Below are 24,354 nucleotides of genomic sequence, written 5' to 3' on the forward strand. Positions count from 1 at the left end.
TGGTGCCCAGAAGCTTGGAGACAGCAGGAATTGCCGAGCCCCAAGGAGGGTGTCACAGCCCTGGCTTGGGGAGCTCCCAGGTCTGAGCTCCCCAAAGGGTTGCATTTCTTCTCTCCTTCTCTCTGCTCTTATTTCTTATTGCCCACAATGTGACCAGCAAGGGGCATGTTTCAGCCCTGTGTTATAGCTCTTTTAACCCTGTCATTTGGTGGGTCCCAAGTTCTTGTCTTGCATGCAGGAAGAATGAGGTACATGGACAAAGGAGGGTGAGCAAGGCAAAGGAGAAGCTTTATTGAGTGATAAAACAGCTCAGAGGAGACCCACAGTGGATAGCTCCAGGGTGTCCTGATGAGTGTTCTGCTTTCAGCAGAGAGGAGACCCTAGAGTGGGTAGCTCCTCTCTGCAGCTGGTCATCCTGTCATCTTTTTTGAGTCTGGCTGAATCCGGGGGTTTTATGGACTTCAGAGGAGAGGAAGTATGTGCTAATTGGTCCATGTGTGGACCCATGAAAAAGCACTATCAGCTCCCACCCTGGTCTGTGGGACTGGCAGCCAAGCCCCCAGACTTCAGGCTTTCTCTGGTTTGAAGGTGAAGCTCCACTGGGGACCCGCCCCTTTCAGCCCAGGAGCCTGTCTGCCTCCTACTGCTGTTCATGGCACCCAGACTGTTCATGCTGAGGAGCAACTGCAGGCCAGTGCAGAGCTTCCCTCAGTACCCACTTTGGCCTCCCTCTTGTGTTTGTTGGTGCCCAAGGTCTGGAGGGGGCCAAGGCAGCAGGGCACTGGCATGTCAGCACTGCCCTGAGCTTGTGCACACCCAGCCAGGTTGCCACAGTGCCCAGGCTGGGCCCCGACTTTGCTTCAAGATCAGACCGGCTGCCGGGAGTGGGGAGAGGCTAGGCAGCAGGAGCCTGTGGGGGAAGAGGGGCTTCCTGGGACCCTGAAAGCACAGAGATGCCAGGGTCTGCAGCCATGGCTTGGGCAGCTGCAGCAGCACCTGGGAGGGTGGGGCTCCTGCCTGCTCCCAGTCCCCAAGGATACAGGGATGCCTGAGTCCGCAGCCCCAGCTGCACCTCCTCCACTGCAGCTGGCATCATGGCAGTGGCTGCTCCAGACAGGCCACCACTGCCATCAGCATGAAGACTGCCATTTTCTTTGCTACATAAGTGCCAAAAATTTTATTTCTGGATTTATGAACACCAGTTAAAATAATCAGTTCAATTAATTTTTTATTTCTATATCTTGTATTTCCTTCCAGTAACCTTTGTAAACACACCTGCCTTCAGAATTCATTTGCTAGTAAACCACATGGAATAAATTTTGAAACGATTTGAAACAATAAAAGATACTCTTAACATATTTTCAGCAAAACAGAATGGTTTAAGTTCTTATTGCAAAATATTTCCTGTTGAATGACTAACTGGATGAGAATATCATATTTTCTTTATTTATTTAGAAATGAATTGTTCATTCATTGATTTTTAAGTATGGGAGAAAAAATTATACCCAGAATATTGTCATCTGAGGACTCATACCTGAGATTTCCCTTCTGTGACCAATTTACTGTCATTATTATGGCCTAGGAAGCTGATACCTGTCTCTTTGCATTCTTTTTCTGTTTCATTGAATAATACTTTCCTCTATCAACTTCTTTTTCTTTGTCATTATGGGAAGAAAATGGAAATTTTTAAATCCTCAACTGTGTTTAATAGTCTTTAAAAAGACTGCAAAATGTATCTCCATACTTCTCTTATTCCCTACTTTTTAAAAATGCAATACTTTGCACAACCCAAAAAGAAAACTAAAGCTTGATGCCACCATGATGATTTATTTATTTCCTTCCAGGAGGTTTCATTCTTCCATTTTCTTATTATTTTAATATTTTTAGAAAAGCATAGTTGAGAACAATGAAATAGCAATGCTAAAACCATTCCTAGCAAGTTGAAATAGCAAAATGGGAAAAACAGGCTCATGAAGATTTCTACCATCCTATCTTGTAATTACCATGTAGCTCCATTGGACCCTGTATAAAGCTTTATACAGGCGAAACCCTGTCTCTACAAAATATTTTTTAAAAATTAGCCGAGCGTGGTGGCGCACACTTGTAGTCCCAGCTACTTGAGGAGATGAAGTGGGAGATTCACTTGAACCCTAGAGGCGGAGGTTGCAGTGAGCTGAGACAGCCCACTGCACTCCAGCCTGGGAGATGGATTGAGACTCTGTTTCAAAAAAGAAAAATAAGTAAAGATTTCCTTGGTTCTTCGGAAGAATAAAAGACATCAAATATCTTTACAAATAGTTACAAATAAAAATTCAAAAATAAAATGAGATGCAACAGGTCCTGATGATATTCTGAAGGTTAAAGTAGGAGGTATTGTATGGATCACATCATAGCCTCCTTTCCAGGTCAGGCAGATTCAAGGTAAGGCAACTGACTAATGAGGCAGGTGCTGAACCAGTGCTTCACTTCAGACTCTTAAAGAATGATCACTAGCTAAAGATGGAAATAGTGATATTAACAATAGGTGTTCAGAAATAATTTTGAAATTTCATTTGAATTTAATCCTCTGTAGTTCAATAACCATTTCACACAAGAGAAACTGCTATGAAAGTTAAATAGCTTACCTGTGGTAAATTAAATGAAATATCCTGATCCTCAAAGCTAGAAACACTACATGGGTTCATTCAATAAACATTTACTGACTGTCTATAATATGAAAGAGACTGTTTCTGGATAGCCTATGTAGATACCTTTCAAAATGGGTTAAATCGAAGTGAAAGTATTCCAAGAATGTGCTACTTGAGAACAATGTCAGTTTTCCAAACTTTAGGTCTCTAACTTTAAAAATGGCCATTAGAAGATTTCTCATTCACCAAAATTGTTAATTGAGCACAACTTTCACTTTCCTTGCTGATTTTACCCTTACCACCTCTTCTTTAGTCCTCACACAGTATAGGGTATATGTGTTTCCCCACTGGATTGGTAGACATAACTTGCTTTTCTCCATAAAGATTTCAGGGGGCATACAATAAATGCATTTAATATAGCAACATAAATCAAACTAAAACAAAAAAGAAAAACTGGTAAAGATTTGTGCAGAAACCTAACTTAAACCAACATAAGCAAAATAATAATAATAGGTGTTTTAATTTGAAGCAATCACATGACACATTGGAAAAGGCAGAGATGCAGGTCAGCCTTAAGGACAACTGTAACCAGGGCTTTAAGTAACACTCGCATCTTACTGCAGTCTCTGTTTTGCTCTGCTTGTCAGTTTCATTCTTGTTCACCCAGACTGATTCTCTCCACGTGGCAGGAAACACAGCTATTCACAGCAACCGGGTTTTTATATCCCATTGCTTCAGCTCAACTCTCTGGGTTTCTATCTGCCTGTTCTAGGAAAGGCTGTAACTGTCCTAGCTTGAGTCAGTCAATCACCAATCTCTGATGCAAATATTAACACCTGTAGCCACAGCCAAAACCAGAAAAAAAAGAGACTATGATTGATCGAGTTTGTATTATGTACCTGCTTATGTAGTCAAGTGCTTATCCATGTACCAATTAAATATAGCCAAGGAGCAGGATCATGTTATACAAAATGGCCACTCCCACAAAAGTCAATCAAGGAGGGATTTACCAAATAAAGTGATTGTGCTAGGAACACAATTTTGAAGCTATCTACTATAATAAAGTAGGATAAATTAATGGTAATAATGCAATTAAAGCCAGGAGTTAAGGTGGGGCACTTGCTTCACACCCAACATTTCACTAATTCAACCAGATGTTCAAAGTGGGGACAGGGAAGAAAATTCATACAGAGAAGACTCACCTCTATGCTACCTTCAACTTCTCCATGGTGGTTATGACACTAGCACTGTTGAAGGCAGAACTTCAGGACAGGCCTTCAATGGGCCTCATGTAAAACTGAGAAAAGTCAGTAATATACACATCACTATAGAGCCAATAGATGAGCTGGATCAGCAAATAGATGAGTTGAATCTCTCTAATTCATACTGACCCCAAGCACTCTAAATCAGTCACTCAGCCTATGAGGCCAGCAGAGGGCTGGGATCCTTGCCCAGGTCCCATCAGCTTTCCCCAGGAAGAGCTCTCTACAGTCACATCTGAAGCCCAAAGAAAGATCCAGGAACCTCCTTTAGTCCCTCTGTCACTCAGCCTTGCCTATGGCTATCTCTAGACTATGATAGTTTTTGTAATCAACTAAATTTGCTTCTAAAACATGAGTATTAAGGGTGATAAACCCACATTTGGTCAAAATCCAAACAATCAGAAAGTTCAGATAATCAGAATTGGTCTTATTGATTGTCTAAAAATGATTGATATCACAAATTAATCTTAATTTGAAATTAAGCAATATTATAAGAAAATATTAAATATTAAGTGTAATTTTATATAATTACTTTTATATTGACTCTATTTCTTCATATATATTGCATATATTTATATATCTTTTATATATATATGTTTTTAACTCTTAGGATCGGGGTACATGTGCAGGTTTGTTATATAGATAAACCAGTGTCATGAGGGTTTATTGTATAGATTATTTTGTCACCCCAGCACTAAGCATAATACCCAATATTTATTTTTTGTGCTCTTCTCCTTCCTCCTACCCTCTACCCTCCACCCTCAAGTAGGCCCCAGTGCCTGTTGTTCCTCTCTTTGTGTCCATGCATTCTCATTATTTAACTCCCACTTATAAGTGCAGACATGTGGTATATGCTTTTCTGATCCTGCATTAGTTTGCTAAGGATACTGGCCTCCAGTTCCATCCATGTTCCTGTAAAGGACATGATCTAATCCTTTTTTATGGCTGCATATTATTCCATGGTGTATATATGCCACATTTTCATTATCTAGACTACCACTAATGGGCAATTAGGTTGATTCCATGACTTTGCGATCACAAATAGTGCTGCAATGAGCATACATATGCATGTGCCTTTATGATAGAGCAATTTATATTCCTTTGGATAAACACCCAGTAATGGGATTGGTGGGTTGAATGGTAGTTCTTTTTTTAGCTCTTTGAGGGATTGCCACACCGCTTTCCACAATTGTTGAACTATTTTACACTCCCACCAAAAGTGTATAAGCCAGCATCTGTTATTTTTTGACTTTTTAGTAATAGCCATTCTGACTGGTGTGAGATGGTATCTCATTGTGGTTTTGATTTGCATTTCTCTAATGATCAGTGATACTGAGCTTTTTTTCATATGCTTGTTGGCTGCATGTATGTCGTCTTTTGAAAAGTGTCTGTTCATGTCCTCTGCCCACTTTTTAATGTTTTTTTTTTTTCTTTTAAATTTGTTTAAGTTCTTTACAAATGCTGGATATTAGACTTTTCTCAGATCATACTTTGCAAAAATATCCTCCCATTCTGTAGGTTGTCTGTTTACTCTGTTGATAGATCCTTTTACTCTGCAGAAGCTCTTTAGTTTTCTTAGAACCTTCTTACCAATTTTTGCTTTTGTTACAATTGCTCTTGGCATCTTCGTCATGAAATCTTTGCTCATTCCTGTGTCCAGAATGGTGTTGCCTATGTTGTCTTCCAGGGATTATACAGTTTTGGTTTTACATTTAAGTCTTTAGCCCCTCTTGAGATGATTTTTGTATGTGGTGTAAGGAAGGGGTCCAGTTTTTAGTTTCAGTCTTCTGTATATGGCTAGCCAATTATCCCAGCACCATTTTTTGAATATGGAATCTTTTCCCCATTGCTTGTTTTTGTCAGCTTTGTCAAAGATCAGATGGTTGTAGGTGTGTGGCCTTATTTCTGGGCTCTCTATTCTGTTCCATTGGTCTATGTGTCTCTTTTTTACCAGTAGCATGTTTTTTTTTTTTTTTTTTTAATCACTGTAGCCCTATAGAATATTTGAAATTGGGTAGCAAGATCCCTCCTGCTTTTTGCTTAGGATTTCTTAGAATTTCCTTGACTATTTGGGCTCTTTACATATGAATTTTAAAATAGTTTTTTCTGGTTCTGTGAAAAATGTCATTGGGAGTTTGATAGGAATAGCATTGAATCTGTAAATTGCTTTGGACAGTATGGTTATTTTAATGATATTGATTCTTCCTATCCATGAGCATGGAATGTTTTTCCATTTGTTTGTTTCATTTCTGATTTCTTTGAGCAGTGTTTCATAATTCTCATTGTAGAGATCATTCAGCTCCCTGGTTAGCTGTATTCCTAGGTATTTTATTCTTTTTGTGGCAATTGTGAATGGGAAAGAATTCCTGATTTGGCTTTTGTCTTGTCTGTTGTTGGTATATAAGAATGCTAGTGATTACTGCACTTGATTCTGTATCTTGAGACCTTGCTGAAGTTGTTTATCAGCTGAAAGAGGTTTTAGGCTAAGATGCTGGAATTTTCTAGATATTAAATCCTGTCATTGGCAAACAAAAATATTTGACTTCCTCTCTTCCTATTTGGATGTCCTTTATCTCTTTCTCTTGCCTGATTGCCCTGGTCAAGACTTCTAATACTATGTTGAAGAGGAGTAGTGAAAGAGGGCATCCTTGTCTTCTGCCAGTTTTCAAAGGGAATGCTTCCTGGTTTTGCTCATTCAGTATGATATTGGCTAAGGGTTTGTCATAGACGGCTCTTATTATTTTGAGGTATATTCTTTTAATACCTAGTTTATTGAGAGTTTTTAACATGAGATTTTACTTTTGTTGAAAGCCTTTTCTGCATCTATTGAAATGACCCTTTTTTTAATTTATTTCTCTTTATGTGATGAATCATGTTTACTGATTTCTGTATGTTGAATCAACCTTGCATCCCAGGGATAAAGCCTACTTGATCATGATGGATTACCTTTGTGATGTGCTGCTGGATTCAGTTTGCAAGTAGTTTCCTGAGGATTTTTGCTTCAGTGTTCATAAAGGATATTGGCCTGAAGTTTTGTTTATTTTGTTGTTGTGTCTCTACCAGGTTTTGGTATCAGAATAATGCCCCATAGAATGAGCTGGGGAGGAGTTCCTCCTTCTCAATTTTTTGGAATAGTTTCAGTAGGAATCGTACCAACATTTCTTTGTGCATCTGGTAGAATTTGGCTGTGAATGGACCTGGTCCTGGGCCTTTTTTGTTAGTAGGCTACTTATTACTGTTTCAATTTCAGTATTGGTCTGTTCAGGTATTCAATTTCTTCCTGGTTCAGCCTTGGGAGAGTGTATGTGTCCAGGAATTTATCTATTTCTTCTAGATTTTCTAGCTTATGTGCATAGAAGTGTTCATAGCAGTCTCTGATGATTATTTGTATTTCTGTGGGGTCAGTGGTACTATTCCCTTTGTTATTTCTAAGTATGTTTATTTGGATCTTCTCTTTTTTCTTCTTAATTAGTCTGGCTAGTGGTCTATCTTATTAATTTAAAACAAACAGCTTCTGGACTCATTGATCTTTTGCATTTTTTTGTGTCTCAATCATTCAATTCAGCTCTGATTTTGGTTATTTCTTGTCTTCTGCTAGCTTGGGGTTGGTTAGTTCTTGCTTCTCTAGTTCTTTTAGTTGTGATATTAGGTTATTAATTTAAGATGTTTCTAATTTTCGATGTGGGCATTTAGTACTATAAGTTTTCTTCTTAACACTGCCTTAGCTGTGTCCCGGATATTCTCGTATGTTGTATCTTTGGTCTCATTCGTTTCAAAAAACTTCTTGATTTTTTTGCCTTAATTTCATTATTTATCCAAAAGTCATTCAGGAACAGGTTGTTAAATTTCCATGTAATTTTATGGTGTTGAGTAATTTTCTTATTCTTAATTTCTATTTTTATTGTGCCATTGTCCAAGAGGGTAGTTGGTATAATTTCACTTCCTTTGCATTTGCTGAGGACTGTTTTATGTCCAATTGTGTGGTCAGTTTCAGAGTATGTGCCATGTGGCAAGGAGAAGAATGTACATTCTGTTGTATTTTGAGTACAGAGTTCTGTAGATTTCTATAAAGTCTTTTTGGTCCAGTGTTGAGTTGAGGTCCTGAATACCTTTGGCAATTTTCTGCTTCTATAATCTAATACTGTCAGTGGGGTATTGAAGTCTCCCACTATTATTGTGTGGGAATCTAAGTCTCTTTGAAGGTCTCTAAGAATTTGCTTTATGAATCTGGGTGGTCCCATGTTGGGTGCAGATATATTTAGGATAGTTAGCTCTTCTTGTTGAATTTAACCCTTTACCATTATACAGTGACCTTCTTTATCTTTTTTAAAATCTTTTTTTGGTTTTAAATCCTTTTTTGTTCTGAAATTAAGATTGCAACCCCTGCTTTTTTCTGTTTTCCATTTGCTTTGTAGATTTTTCTTCATACCTTCATTTTGAGCCTATGGATGTCATTCATTGCATATGAGATGGGTCTCTTGAAGACAATATACCATTAGGTCTTGCTTCTTTATCCAGCTTATCATGCTGTGCCTTTTAATTGGCCTTTAGCCTGATTACATTCAAGGTTAATATTGATATGTGTGAATTTGATCCTGTCATCATGGTGTTAGGTGGTTATCATGTCAACTTGTTTGTGTGGTTACTTTAAAATGTCACTGGTCTGTGTAGTTAAGTGTGTTTTGGTAGTACCTGGTAACAGTCTTTTGTTTCCATATACAGTGCCTGTTTGAGAAGCTCTTGTAAGGAAGATCTGGTAGTAATAAATTCTCTCAACATTTGCTAGTCTGAATAGGATCTTATTTCTCCTTTGCTTATGAAGCTTAGTTTAGCCAGATATGAAATTCTTTGCTGGAATGTGGATCATGAAGTCAGGAGATCAAGACCATCCTAGTTAATATGGTGAAACCCCATCTCTACTAAAAGTACAAAAAATTAGCCGGGCATGGTGGGGGGCCCCTGTGGTCCCAGCTATTCAGGAGGCTGAGGCAGGAGAATGGCGTGAACCCAGGAGGCGGAGCTTGCAGTGAGCCAAGATCGTGCCACTGCACTCCAGCCTGGGTGACAGAGCAAGAATCTATCTCAAAAAAAAAAAAGAATGTTGAATAAAGGCCCTCAATTTCTTCTGGCTTGTAAGACTTCTGCTGAGAGGTCCATCGTTAGTCTGATGGGCACCCCTTTATAAGTGACCTGCCCTTTCTCTCTAGCTGTCTTTGACATTTTTTTCTTTCATGTGACCTTGGAGAATGTGATAATTATGTGTCTTGGGGATGCTTCTTGTGAAGTATTTTGCAAAGGTTCTCTGCATTTCCTGAATTTAAATGTTGGCCTCTCAAGCTAGGTTGGGGAAGTTCTCGTAAACGATATCCTAAAATATGTTCTTCAAGTTACTTCCATTTTCTTCATCTCTTTCAGGAACACCAATGAGTCGTAGATTTGGTTTCTTTACATAATTCCACATTTCTTAGCGGTTTTGTTCATTCCTTTTCATTCTTTTTAATTTTATCTTGTCTGACTGTTTTATTTCAGAAAGCCATTCTTCAAGTTCTGGGATTCTTTCCTCAGTTTGATCTGTTCTACTGTTAATACTTGTAATTGCATTATGGAATTCCTGCAGTGTGTTTTTTGACTCCATCAGGTCATTCACATTCTTTTCATACTGGCTATTTTGTCTGTCAGTTTCTGTATCATTTTATTGAGATTCTTAGCTTCCTTAGAATGGGTTTAAATATTTTCCTTTATCTCAATTATTTTAATTCCTTACCATATTCTAAATTCTATTTCTGTCATTTCAGCCATCTCAGCCTGATTAAGGACCCTTGCTGAAGAACTAATGCAGTTATTTGAAGGAAGGCACTCTGGCTTTTTGAGTTGTCAGAAGTCTTGTGCTGGTTCTTTTTCATATTTGTGGGCTCGTGTTTCTTCAATCTTTGAAATTGCTGACCTTTAGAAGGGTTTTTTTTTTCTTTTCTTTTCTTTTATTTGATGACCTTGGGGGTTTGATTGTGGGTTCAGTTGACTGGCTTCATTTCTGGAAGATTTTAGGGGCTCAAGGCTCAGCAGGTGACTCCTGGACTATGTGCTCTAATTCTGGGGGACTTGTATAGAGCCCTGGCTTTGTTCTCTGACTCCTGCTGTACTGGAGGGCCTGAGGTATTCACAGACCACTGGTCACAACACTCCAGTGAGTGGTGTCAGCCAAAGCACTTTGTAGGGCAGTGGCAGTGGGATTTGTCCTCATTCATAAATACCAGCAGCAGTGGCAATGGCTGTGTGGTGGGGTACACACATATCAGCTGGAGCAGGGTGCTAGTATGCACTGGGGTGCCAGCCTCTTTGCAGGTGTTCATAGCAACAGTGGTGGCAGTACAGCTTAGGGGGACAGGGCAACCCTGCTGGCAACTGTGCACACTTTTGAGCTGGTCGTGGTGTTAGCAGGGGGGCAGGGTGCTGGTGAGCACAGGACTGTGTGTGCCCTCTGTGCATTCATTCTGGTGGTGGTGGATACTTAGACTGGGGACAAGTCTGCTGTTTTTGTACCTAGTTTCATGCCAGGAGCAGTGTCAGTGCAGGGGTGGGGCACTGGTGGGGCTGGCAGGCTCCGTGTCTGTCAGTGCTCCAATGGCAATGACAGGAAGGTGGTCTGTTAGTCAGGGTTCTCTAGAGGGACAGAACTAATGGAGAATATATTCTCCTTTATATATATATATATATAAAAATATAAATATAAAGAGATATATATATATAGAGAGAGAGAGAGAGAGAGGAGTTTATTAATTATTAACTCACATGATCACAAGGTCCCACAATAGGCCATCTGCAGGCTGAGAAGCAAGGAGAGCCAGTCTAAGTGCCAAACCTGAAGGGCTTGGAGTTCAATGTTCAAGGGCAGAAAGCATCCAGCATGGGAGAAAGATGTAGGCTGGGAGGCTAGACCAGTCCCTCTTTTCACATTTTTCTGCCTGCTTATGTTCTAGCCACCCTGGTAGCTGATTAGATGGTGCTCACCCAGATTAAGGGTGGGTCTGCCTTTCCCAGCCCACTGACTCAAATGTTAATTCCCTTTGGCAACACCCTCACAGACACACCCAGGATCAATACTTTGTATCCTTCAATCCAATCAAGTTGACATTCAGTATTAACCATCCCAGATGGGTTGAATGGGGACAGGGCACACTCACACCAGCAGCAGTGACACAGCAGGGTGCACATGCACATGTACTGGCAGAGAAGGGAAGACAAGGTCCACCCAGGCATGCATGTGCCAGCAAAGCAATGGGGGTGGCTGGCCGTGGGTGAACATGTTCAGGCAAAGCACCATGGGGAAGTGCAGCGGGGGGCTGGGCACAGGTGAGCTAGTGTGTGTCCAGTGGGCACAGCTCTGCTGGAGCACTCTGCTGGTCATGGGTGGTCCTCCAGTGCAACAGCTATGACATGAGCCCCCAGAGTGTGTCTGGGGGCTCCAATTCAAGCAGACACAGCCAAGCTTCTGGGCCCCAGAGAGGCCAGCAGGCCGAGGGTTGCTCAGATTGAACTAGCCCCGTCTCATGGGTAAGACCACCCTGCAGAGTTCACGTCCAACAGTTATCCTAAGGGCTAAAGTCTCCTTTGGGAGCCAATAGAACCGAGGGGCATGGGCATCCCTGGCTGTGCACCGCTATAGACACTCCCACACCAAACCCTCTGGGCTCTGCACTGGCTGGAGTTCTGGCCCTACCACTTCTCAAAGCAGCTCTCCCCACCACACTGGTGGTGATCAAGAGGTCTCCTGCCAGGATTCCAGAGGCCTGTGGAGAGCCCGGGTAGCTCCTTGCCTGTTCAACCACGCTTTTGGCAGGAATCACTGGGGGCCAGGAATGAAAGCCAATGCATGGTAGCCCCGTGCAGCATTTCCAGCTTCCTCTTGCTTCAGCCCAGCATTTGTGTCTTCTTTCTGTACAATCTCAATGCTGTCCCTCTGAAGATCTACTAGGAGTGTGCCATTCTTCCCAGTGTTCTGGTCCCTCTGTGGGAGATGTTCCTCCTGGCTGCATCTAGTCGGCCATCTTAGAGCAGGAATGATCCTTTCTTTTGACCAAATATATATATATATATATATAGAGAGAGAGAGAGTTTATTTTATAGTATATATTATATATTATAACTATATTTTGTATTTTTATATAATATATAATATATAAATATTATGTAATATATTTATATCATATATTATATATTATATGATATAATTTATATAAATTATATAATAAAATATATATTATAATTTATATATTATATAATATAAATTATAATATATATTATATATTATATAATATAAATTATATAATATATTTATATTATATAATATTTATATGTTACATTATATAAATTATATAATATATATTATATATTATATATATTATTTTATATATATATATATTTTTTTTTGAGATGGAGTTTCACTCTTGTCACCCAGGCTGGAGCGCAGTGGCGCAATCTTGGCTCACTGCAAACTCCACCTCCCGGGTTCAAGCAATTCTCTGCCTCAGCCTCCCAAGTAGCTGGGATACAGGCGCCTGCCATCACGCTCAGCTAATTTTTGTATTTTTAGTAGAGACAGGGTTTCACCATGTTGGCCAAGCTGGTCTTGAACTTCTGACCTCGTGATCCACCTGCCTCAACCTCCCAAAGTGCTGGGATTACAGGCATGAGCCACCACCCCCAGCCAACCTAATATATGTTTTTACTACACGTTCATTTATTATAAGATTTCTGTTCTCTGATAGACTCCTTGAGGATAGAAACTATTTTTATCTTACTGATTCCTTTAGGGTAAGCTTCTAGCAAAGTGCCTGGCACACAGTAGGTGCTCAATAAGTATTAATATTAGTTTGACAGATAATTCCTTTGCAAAACCAATCATAGAATTAGTGTGTAACCAAATGTAGTAAAAGTCCACAGACATATGCAACAAATTTTAAATTCATTATTAATTTCTAAATTGTTTGATTTTTGCTAGTTTATTAATTATATTTATATAATAGAAACACTTTTTAAACTTTTTACCATTCTCTGTGTTATAAAAGCAGTCAAAAAATGAGAGTATAATAAATCCTTGGTTGTGTTAGGGCACTGCTTTGCTAGGTATGTTAAGGTACAAGTGACTATTTAGAAAACTTGATTATTAGAAACAATTTCTAATTGAAAGCAAAAGAGATAATGCTTCTTTGCAATATAAAAACATATGCTGTCTGCCCTTTGACTCCAGATTCGTAATGATATGCAGAGTCTCTCTATTCCTGGTGGGTCTGCTTTCAGAAGGAGCTTGAACTCTCTTCTTCATATGCCACCTTGGTGCACCTAAAGGGCCAGGAACATCTTAAATCAAAATTCAAAAGGCTGGAGGAATTGCACGATAAATGTACAAACAAAACCCCAGTGAGCCTAGATTTGTTAGATTCTCCCCATCTTCTCCACCCCACATAAAATTTTGTGGTTCTTGTAGACGAATTGCCTCACCTCAACTCACTTTGTTCTTAAACCTCCCTCATCTATCCCTCCTCCCTTTACCTACCCACACCCACATAGACACACACACTTGCACAACTTCTGATTCCCAGAAATATCAGAAACCGTTCTGCTTTGTAAGCGGTTCTGTAATGCCTGGTTCCAGCCTCATGAATAGAACTAATAGCTAACTTTCCTAAATCTTTCTACCAGGAGCTAGATCCCTTTCTAGAGACTCAATCCCCGAAACCTCTTCCAACAGGCAGCCCCCACCAATTCCAGCTTTAGAACTGCCGCATGAAAGGGACATGAGCCCTCTCATTATGGAATTGTGGCTAGCAGGCTTTCAACCTATATATTTCCTTAGATTTTCTGACCTAAATTACAGAGAAAAAATAATTTATTTTCTTAAACTCCTGAGTGACAAGATATACTTTGTATTAGGAGATTAATCAATATTCATTTAAGAATTAATTAGCCTATAACAGTTAACATTTCTTAAAAGCTTACTATGTACTGAATGGCTTATAGAAATCATCATTTATAACCCCCACTACATGCCCGTGTATTACTATTATCCCTATTTAGCACATTACTATTTAACAAACCCTGGCATAGGGTGATTAAGTAACTTGCCCAAGGTCACACAGCTGGGAATTGGCAAAGTTGGGATTCAAACCCAGACCTTTGGACTCTAGGGCCCATGACCCTAATCACATCCAAAAGAAGGAATGAAAAGTACATTTAGTCACACTGTCCCATCCTTGGATTCTCACTTCCATGATGACATGGATTGACCTCCCACCCTCTAGAAAGATCACCTCAACTCAGCAAAGAAGTCTTTTGTGATAGAGTGTACATCTCCACGTTTGTCACCCAAGGTTTAGAACTTATATCAAAGGTGAAACTGGCCTCTCACATTGTTTTCTGCATTGAACAGAAGTGGAAACTAACAGATGATTGTCGGCACATACTTGAAAGAAAATGTCATATACTTCCAGGAAACATCTAAAAATCTTACAATGTTTAGTTGTTTTCGTCTGTGTATGAGTCTGAATACAAAGTATTATATTTCAGTGAGCCTCTTGCTATAGGAGGTACCTGATCTTTAATGCCCACTCTCTTCCCAGCATAAACAGTACTGATACCATCCTAATATCATTGCTAGTATAGAAGTCCATGGGCCCCTTGGGAGCCTACATTAGGCAGGTAGCCAGGTCCTGAAGACCCAGGCATGAGTGGCCCTCATTCATGTGAGACTTTCTCATAGGAATCCATCTCTTACTCTCCTCTGCTGCACCAAAGCCTGATTATTCTTCCCTTTCCCTGTTGTCCTTTGCCCACCCTTCCTCTCCTTTTTTTCTTGCAATCTAAGGGTCAGATTATTATGAGGTTTTGTAGTTTTGTCATAAAAATCTGATTCAAATTTGCTTCAAGAGTTGGCTAATTGTTTTTATAAAATAACTTAATCCACATCCTTTTCAGATTCTAAATCAGAAAACAAATCATAAGCCATTTTCAGATAAAAGGCAAAATCTAAGCTGCCAGGACTGTCGCCCATAGAGATTTGTGTGCCGCCACTTGGTTTAGTGGAAAAAGGACAGGGCTGGAAATTCCAATACTGGTTCTTCTGCCTGCCAGTAAATGACATTAACTCTCTAAGCCTCAGTTTCCTATGAATAAAATGAGCATAAAAGCCACATCACAGAGTGATGTTGAGGATTAAATGGGACTGAAAGAAAAAAATCTCTTTAAGTGCTCCTATCACAGTGCCACATAAGCACCACAGGCGAAGGCACTGTTAGTACTTATGTGTTCTAAATCCTTTAAAAAATTAACAGATTTGGAGAACAGTTAAACTATATATTGTATGAGATTTAGTAGCCCTTCAAAAGTTTCAAAGATTTTGTTTAATTTATAAGAAAATTTTGTTTTTATATAATCTCTTTTTGGGATTTCATTTTAGGTGAAATGTAGTAGTCTTATGCAAAGCACCTAGTAAAGCTGTAAATAATTTCATAAGTTTTTTTGTAATTATATTAGCTTTCTGTATTTTCTAACTTATTAATAGAGGGAAATAGAAGTACTTTCTTTTGATTGTTGAAGAAGATAACTTTTTTCAATAAAATTATTAAGAAAATAGCCAATTTCCACTTTCCTAGGATATCTACTTTTATGGAGCGATCCTAGTGCTTTGTCAAGCCATAAATGGGTATTTTACTGAACTTGAGCCTCAGCTGCTTTAGGGAGCTAGTCTGCAATCTCGAATCTCAACCAAGAGGTCATTTGATCTTAGAGCTGTTTGTATGCGATATTTTCAACCTATTAGAATGCTCTTTTACTTAGAAATTAAATTATCTATTTAATTTTTTTTATGCTTTAATCCATATTTACCATCATTACTCCCAATCTCCTAGTTCCCCTAAAACTATCTTATCCCTCGTTCCCACCAAACTATAAAATGGAATGTAGTAATTTGTGAACATGAAGATGCCTAAAGTTTACTTTCCCACCCTACACGGTTGCCAGTGTTTAACATTCCACTATTAGCCTTCTTTTAATTTGTAAGATTCAAAGTTCCATGAGTGCAGAGACAGCATCAGCTTTTAATGCTACCGTACATATATGGTGTGCTTAGCACAGTGCTTCACACTCAGTTGGTGCTTAATGAAGGTTTGTTGAATGAAGGGAAAGCTTTTAGCCTTCTTTCATTTAATCACACAAACACTTTCAGAAAAATATAGTCTGCAGATCCCTCACACATACCTTAACTGACGCAAAGTATTTAAATGCCACCATGTACCACAACTGTGCTATCTCCTTCCCATAATGCACTTAGCAGCTACGATGAAATTTGGGTTTTTTTGATGCTTTTCTGATAGCAGGTTTCACATGCAGGGAGGGAGAGGATGTGTGTGGGACCTGGGACATCTTGGGAGGGAGAACCACACAAGGGAAAACCAAGAACAAGAACAGCTTTCTTTAACCAAGCCTTAACTAGGTGGCAGAACTATCTCATTTGACATTCACGCTAGCATTTTGAGGTTATTTCCATTTGTCAGATAAGGAAACTGAGGCTTATAGATGTTAAGGAACCCTCAGGGTCATACATCTAACAGGTGGCAAGGCTATACTTTGAAATGGTTTTCTGACCCCAGATCCTTGTATCTGGCCACAGTGCTTCTGGCCTTTACTTCCCCCAAGGGACAGAGGGCTCCCTAGATAAGGTGAGGTGGGGGTAGAAGCACAGAAGGGTGTGAACTGCTGGTGCCATGAGACCAGAACCTCATCCACCGCATAATGCTGTTCAGAGCAGGCTCTCTTCAGGCAGAGAGGTAATTAGTAGTCACAGAGTTTAATTATCCAATTTTACTATTTCGAACTAAAAGTCATTTGGGACCTACTGAGGATGTCAGATAACATGTTCACTCTTAGGGGCTCACAACTAAACTGTGGAATTTGTGCAGAAAATATCACAGGTCCTGAGATTTAGAACTATTTTGTAAATACATATTAGCTATAATATGAGAACCATGTGACCTCCCACCTTTGAGGTTAATGCCGCTGCTTACTTCAGTGGTTTCCTAGTCTTCTGAGAAAGCAACAGACAAATACTGAAACGCTACCTGTGTATAGGGTAGCAAGCACAAGGTGTCCCACGCTGCCCACATAGGTGCTGAGGCTTTAAACCAGGCCAACAAATGACTGCATTAAGAAGTGGACCCCAGAAGCAGAGAGGCCTTTCTGCCTAGTGAGATGCAGACATACTGAGAGGTGAAGCCAGCTGGGCTTCTGCATCAGGTGGGGACTTGGAGAACTTTTCTGTCTAGCTAGAGGATTGTAAACACACCAATCAGTGCTCTACGTCTAGTTAAAGGTTTGCAAATGCACCAATCAGCACTCTGTAAAAACTCACCAGTCAGCGCTCTGTGTCTAGCTAAAGGTTTGTAAACGCACCAATCAGCACTTTGTAAAAACGGACCCATCAGCACTCTGTAAAATGCACCAATCGGTGCTCTGTAAAATGGACCAATCGGTGCTCTGTAAAATGGACCAATCAGCAGGATGGGGGTGGGGCCAAATAAGGGAATAAAAGCTGGCCACCCAAGCCAGCCACAGAAACCCACTTGGGTCACCTTCCGTGCTGTGGAAGCTTTGTTCTTTGGCTCGGCACAATAAATCTTGCTGCTGCTCACTCTTCCGGTCCACACTACTTTTATGAGCTACTCACTGCAAGGGTCTGAGGCTTCATTCCTGAAGTCAGTGAGACCACGAACCCACCGGGAGGGACAAACAACTCCGGACGCGCTACATTTATGAGCTGTAACACTCACTGCTAAGGTCTGCAGCCTCACTCCTGAAGTCAGCAAGACCACGAACCCACTGGGAGGAACAAAAAACTCCGGCGGACATGCCACCTTTAAGATCTGTCACACTCACTGCAAAGGTCTGCGGCTTCACTCCTGAGGTCAGTGAGACCAGAAGGAAGAAGGAAGAAACACCAGAAGGAAGAAGGAAGAAACACCAGGAGGAAGAAACTCCGGACATATCTGAGCATCTGAAGGAACAAACTCTGGACACACTATTTTTAAGAACTGTAACACTCACCGCAAGGGTCCACGGCTTCATTCTTGAAGTCAGCAAGACCAAGAACCCACTGGAAAGAATAAATGCCAGACATAATACCAGGCATGATTAATGCACCAGTGGAGCTCATCCCAGGAGTTGGTCTGCATGAAGGTTTGAGTCTGAAGAACCAGAAAACGGGAGTGGGCTTTTAGAGGAAGAAGACTAGATAGAATACCGTGGTATGTGCCCGTGGGTTCTCGTTCCTCATCTCAGCCCCATGGATTTATTCCTGAGCTCTGTAGAGAAAGACAGAAAAAAAGTGTTTTCCTGAATTCTGTGAGACAGGAGCCACACTGTTTGGGGCCTAGAGAAAAAGTGTGACAGCCAGCTGGGAGGAAGAACTGCTATCCCCGTGTCAGGTTGGACACAGCAGCATTCTCGCTTTGAGGGCTCGAGGAAAGACACTCTGCCCTCGCACCCTGAGGACTGGCTGCTTGAAGGGCCTCGAGGGGACTCCATCGAGGGGACCCATATGCAAGGGCATCAGTGCCCCGCAGTAGGCAATGGCATTGGGATGATGGTACCATTCACTGCCTTCAAAGGTGGCTGAAATAAACAGAGAAGCTGTAACAAAATCACGTGAGGATATGAGATGTGGAGTGAGCTCCCTTTAGATGTCCTTAAGACTCTCTGCAAATAAATGAGACTCCAGTGTTACTACAGATCCTGTGTTTGGAGGTAGTTGAAAGGGTCAGACACCTTGAATGATTACCCAAAATGTGACTCACAGAGGCTTGTCTTGTCAGGAAAATGAAATTTTGTGCTACCAAAAATGAAATTTAAGAACCCTGGACCCATTCATGAAAAATAGTCTGGACTCTATTGCTTCTTTTTCACCTTTCTTATCAGTTCCCAATGCTTTTATGTGGGCCTTTCTCCTTCTCTTTTTCCTGACTATCCACACCTCATCTTTCCCTGAAGATTGATGTATTGGACTTCTGCTGCTTTGACCTTTCCCTTTCTAACCCAGTTGACTCAAGACTAGCCCACCCCATCTCAGGATAAGCCCCTCTCAGAAGTAGCCTCGTTGCTCCACCCAGCTTTGCCTGCCTCTCAACACATGGAGTCAGAGAGAGGAAAGCTTTCCTTGCACACGGAGGTTTAGTGAAAGCAGACAGTGAGTAACTAGACCCTCTGCATAAATATAAAAAATAGACATCTGTGGTTTACATGATACATGCTTCTAGGTTAAAGGACAGTATATTATAAACATAAATGGCACTTTTAGAGCAGCACATTGAAAACATTGTAATTCCTAACATTGTAAAACAAGACTGTTCAAAGTCTCCTAAAGGGAGGACTATCTGTAGGCTTATGACATGAAGCAGATAGAACAGCATCTGAGAAGGGCTTAAAAGTTTCTCTTCCTGATATTGTCATCAATTCTATAATCACATGAATAGTCTAAGAAGAGAAGGGTGTTTTCAAATCCTAAGGTGACACAGCATTTAGAAGGCACCGTAGAAATGATGGGGTCCCTTAGAACTCACTCCAGTGATTGACGGTCAGTTATGTTCCAGGCATGGACATCACCTCATGGGTTGTCAGATGTAACTTTATATCCCACTCAGGGTACAGTGGCTACGAGAACCAAGGTTTTTCCCTCCTACTTTCTTCCTGATGTCACTATTCCCATTACTGTTCAATACAATATTGTTTTAAAATATTTGTATAGGCTTCAAATGGAAAGAAATAAAATAAGCAAATAATCTCGCCCTTTTATCAAAAGAAACTTCAGCTCTATAAAACTTAGATTGTGTGTTTTAAAGCACAATAGCCCAATGGAACAGAACAGAGCCCTCAGAAATAATAACACACATCTACAACCATCTGATCTTTGACAAAACTGACAAAAACAAGAAATGGGGAAAGGATTCCCTATTTCATAAATGGTGCTGGGAAAACTGGCTAGCCATATGTAGAAAACTGAAACTGGATCCCTTCCTTACACCTTATACAAAAATTAATTCAAGATGGATTAAAGACTTAAATGTTAGACCTAAAATCATAAAAACCCTAGAAGAAAACCTAGGCAATACCATTCAGGACATAGGCATGGGCAAGGACTTCATGACTAAAACACCAAAAGCAATGGCAACAAAAGCCAAAATTGACAAATGGGATCTAGTTAAACTAAAGAGCTTCTGCACAGCAAAAGAAACTACCATCAGAGTGAACAGGCAACCTACAGAATGGGAGAAAATTTTTGCAATCTACTCATCCGACAAAGGGCTAATATCCAGAACCTACAAAGAACTCAAACAAATTTATAAGAAAAAAACAAACAACCCCATCAAAAAGTGGGCAAAGGATATGAACAGACACTTCTCAAAAGAAGACATTTATGCAACCAACAGACACATGAAAAAATGCTCATCATCACTGGCCATCAAAGAAATGCAAATCAAAACCACAATGAGATACCATCTCACACCAGTTAGAATGGCAATCACTAAAAAGTCAGGAAACAACAGGTACCAGAGAGGATGTGGAGAAATAGGAACACTTTCACACTGTTAGTGGGACTGTAAACTAGTTCAACCATTGTGGAAGACAGTGTGGCGATTCCTCAAGGATCTAGAACTAGAAATACCATTTGACCCAGCCATCCCATTACTGGGTATATACCCAAAGGATTATAAATCATGCTGCTATAAAAACACATGCACACGTATGTTTGTTGTGGCACTATTCACAATAGCAAAGACTTGGAACCAACCCAAATTTCCATCAATGATAGACTGCGTTAAGAAAATGTGGCACATATACACCATGGAATACTATGCAGCCATAAAAAAGGATGAGTTCATGTCGTTTGTAGGGCCATGGATGAAACTGGAAACTATCATTCTGAGCAAACTATCACAAGGACAGAAAACCAAACACCGCATGTTCTCACTCATAGGTGGGAACTGAACAATGAGAACACTTCGACACAAGGTGGGGAACATCACACACCAGGGCCTGTCCTCGGGTGGGGGAGAGGGAAGGGATAGCATTAGGGGATATACCTAATGTAAATGACGAGTTAATGGGTGCAGCAAACCAACATGGCACATGTATACACATGTAACAAACCTGCACGTTGTGCATATGTACCCTAGAACTTAAAGTATAATTAAAAAGAAAAAGAAAAAAAAAAGCACAATAGCTACCAACAGCAGCATGGGCCCCTGAATGAGTCTATTTACATTTTAACATACTCCACAGGTGATTCTTATCACATTGAAATTCAAGAACTGCCCCAGAATATTCTAATATACTATTAAAATATGAGAAAATGCTCCACAAACACTGTTATTATGTTCCTTATGTAATCTTGGAGGTTGAAATGAACAAATCAAGGCATTTAGTTTTTGTTTCTGGGGTTTTGTTTTTTTGTTTGTTTTACCTTGTTTTTGAAAAAGAGTGAAAGATATGTAAATAATTCAAGAAGAAATCATGTATGATAAAGATCTAAAGAAACGAGTTACACACTTTTTCCCAATTGGGGATTAATATGATAGGACTCACACATGTTCACAACTGGATTAGGCCTATTCTGTGGCATCATCCAATTAACATTTGTGAGGGAAGGATTACTCTGTGGGAAAATCAAACCAAAACAGCTTCCAAATATATGTCCTTGCCATCAGACAAAATGCACAAAACACTATTTAGGCAAATTCACCAATGGACACTGTGTACTACAACTTTTTTTTCAGTAAAGCCTCTTTGGACTAGATCAGCTCATAGCAGTTTGAAATGGAATGCCCAAACATTGGAACAGCTGGGCTATAAGTAAAATATCTTGTTACATTTTTGTTAACCAACCAACTATTCAGAATGTCTTGTCAGTGTGTCACACAAACATATAAAGTCCTGTAAAACTACTCAGAATCTACTCAAATCCAATAAGCAGAAGTAGGTACTTCCTTAAACATGGTTCCCATTCAATCCTGAAGCACTTCCTAACATCCTTTGCTCAGTTTTGCAGAGTAAATCTGCTCTTTGTACATTTTTTGTTTTAACACTGGGCTACAGCTAGCCTCAGAAGCCTCTTGAAGTCTCATGTGATGGCCTGGACTGTCCCTGAGTCCTACCAGATCTCAGACCTCTTATTTCAACTGAAGAAAACAGTCTTATTACCTCATTTCAAGTCCAAAAGATTTAGGTTGCTCTCTTAGAAAGCTCCTAGGAAGATGTATGACTACCCAGGTAACTCAATCTAGTCATGAGACTTTCTGGGTAAAAGACCCTGAATGCACAATCTATTAGTCCAGCCAGATCTAGTCTCTTCTTTTCTGTCTTTTAAAGTAACTGTAACCCAGTGCAGAAATCTCTAACAAGGGCTTTGCGGATAGGCTTCACTGATTCCATAAAATGCTTGAGATTGTGTGTGAAGACTTCATACGGAAGTATATATATGCATTTCCCTAAGGAGATTTCTACAACTTTCTACAGTTTCTCAAAAGGGTCTTTGATATTAAAGATTAAGACATTCTCATTGAAGGGGTGAATGCAATAGATTTAGAATGTCTCCCTTGTATTTATTGGCCTCCTTCACACTTTGAACATTCACTTCTTTGCGTCATATGTACTACCTGCATACTGAGAAAAAAATAAGCAGCTTCCCTTTTGTATCAGTTGAGAATTGGCTTCTCCTGCTAGTAATAGAGACCCTGTCACAGTGGTTCAAACGAATCAGGAATTTATTCTTTCTTATAAAAGAAACCTGAGAAAAGACAATTCAGAGTCTTTATGTGGCCAAGAGGATATCATTAGAGACACAGGCTTCTACCTTTTCTGCTCCGACATCCTTAGCGCTTACCTTTGTACCCTATGAAGACAAGAGAGCTGCCATCTGTCTGTTTTTCTTAAAAGGAAATCTCCTAGATGTTCCACCAAATAAATTTGACTTTACATCCTATTCGCCAGAACTTAACAGCAAGGAAGGTTGAGAAATAAAAGCTTTAGATAGGCAACTTATGTCCCCCACCTCACCCTCCAAAAACTCAGGCTTTTTTACTGAAGAAGAAAGAGAAAATATATTCAGTAGGCAACTAGGAATCTTGTATTTTTTAAATGGAAACAGACATCAATGAACTAATTTTCTGCTTAGGATTTTTTGGGCATTCTACCTGTTGCCACACACCACTCAGTGAAGGGAGGACTTCCTCCCACTGCTCTTGTTTTTCTCAGTCCTTGGGGTAAAAACGATCTAAGAACCTGTCTCTATCATCAAAGAATTGCTTTGCTTTTCTTCCTCACTGTGGCTACACTCAGTCCTTCCTTGGATTTACCTTGAGCCTTCCTGGTAAGCTGAGCTCATTTTATTGAAGCTCAGCTCAGCCTCAGCTCGTAGCATGGGTGGGAATCCTGAACTCTGTATGTCTTTCCATATTCTGTCTCACTCACTATGATTTACATGGTGTACCAGAGGTCTGCTTTCCTGTCTTTTGTGAGAAAAACACCCAGAACCCCATTTGTCTTTCTTCCCCTTGAAGGATTCTGATTTATTACCCAGAATGAGTTCTCAAGATGACATCAGCCTGTCCTTGAGAGCATGGTGCATGTGTGCTCCAGTAGTCAGATGGGCAGGACTGTTCTAAAGCCAAGTATCTCTGTGTCCTTGAGCAAATCACCCTGTTCACTAAGCCACCATTTTCCCATAAGTAAAATGACAGTGATGTTATCTACGCTAACGATAGAGAGATGAAGCTTTTGCACCTGAAAGGTAGTATTTTCTCCTAGCAGTTACATCCTTATAAGTCCTTTAGCATGAAGACAGCATTCCCATTTGAGTGCAGGCAGCCTGCTGCTGTGATATTTGCACCACAGAGTTTGACTCGCAGTGTTTGGAAGAGAGGGAGGCTTTGGGTTTCGCAGGAGAAAAATGGGAAAAGGCCAGGCCCCAATCCACTGGGTAAAGGACAGACAGCATTCTGACTTCCGCAGATAGTCTGTTGTGTCCTCCCAGCCAAGAAGCTGATGTCTGAAGGATGCACCCTGAAGCTACATGAGAGGTACAGTCAGGGGAGGAAATGGTACCCCTGGGAATCGATGTGAACATCCTCAGGACACACTGGGGAATGGCTTCCATCCAGAACAGTTTCCCTATTTGGTTTTCTGCCTTGAGAACTATATGTATAAAAGTCATCAACTGTGCATGGAAGAGGGCTCTTTAAAAACAATCAGACTGAAAGTCCCTAGATGCTGCGGGCCTAACAGGCTCTCTCTTCTGCCTGCCAGAGAACACAAGCCCTGTCTGACTTCCTGTGAAGCTAGTCAGGGCAGAACATCTTTTCTCCGGATCCTCTTCTCAGCAGCAGCCACAGCAGTAAATCTTCAGAGAGGCCTCATTAAGCAAG

The 24,354-nt window shown here is 40.4% G+C and overlaps 1 long non-coding RNA gene across 5 annotated transcripts in view; it reads right to left on the reverse strand.

Annotated features, from left to right (window-relative positions):
* LOC103226554 (uncharacterized) overlaps positions 1–24,354 on the reverse strand; it is a 228,073-nt gene that overhangs the window by 22,539 nt on the left and 181,180 nt on the right. For 3 of the 5 annotated variants that reach the window (XR_012090365.1, XR_012090363.1, XR_012090362.1), the window contains exon 2: positions 17,984–18,240. The exons of 1 other annotated variant lie outside the window; for it this stretch is intronic. This is a non-coding gene — a long non-coding RNA (uncharacterized lncRNA). Of the gene's footprint in view, positions 1–3,829; positions 3,928–17,983; positions 18,241–24,354 lie in introns of those variants that run through there. One more of the 5 variants, XR_005242331.2, reaches the window with a different exon arrangement.

The sequence above is a fragment of the Chlorocebus sabaeus genome, chromosome 21, assembly GCF_047675955.1.
Source record: "Chlorocebus sabaeus isolate Y175 chromosome 21, mChlSab1.0.hap1, whole genome shotgun sequence".
NCBI lineage: Eukaryota > Metazoa > Chordata > Mammalia > Primates > Cercopithecidae > Chlorocebus > Chlorocebus sabaeus.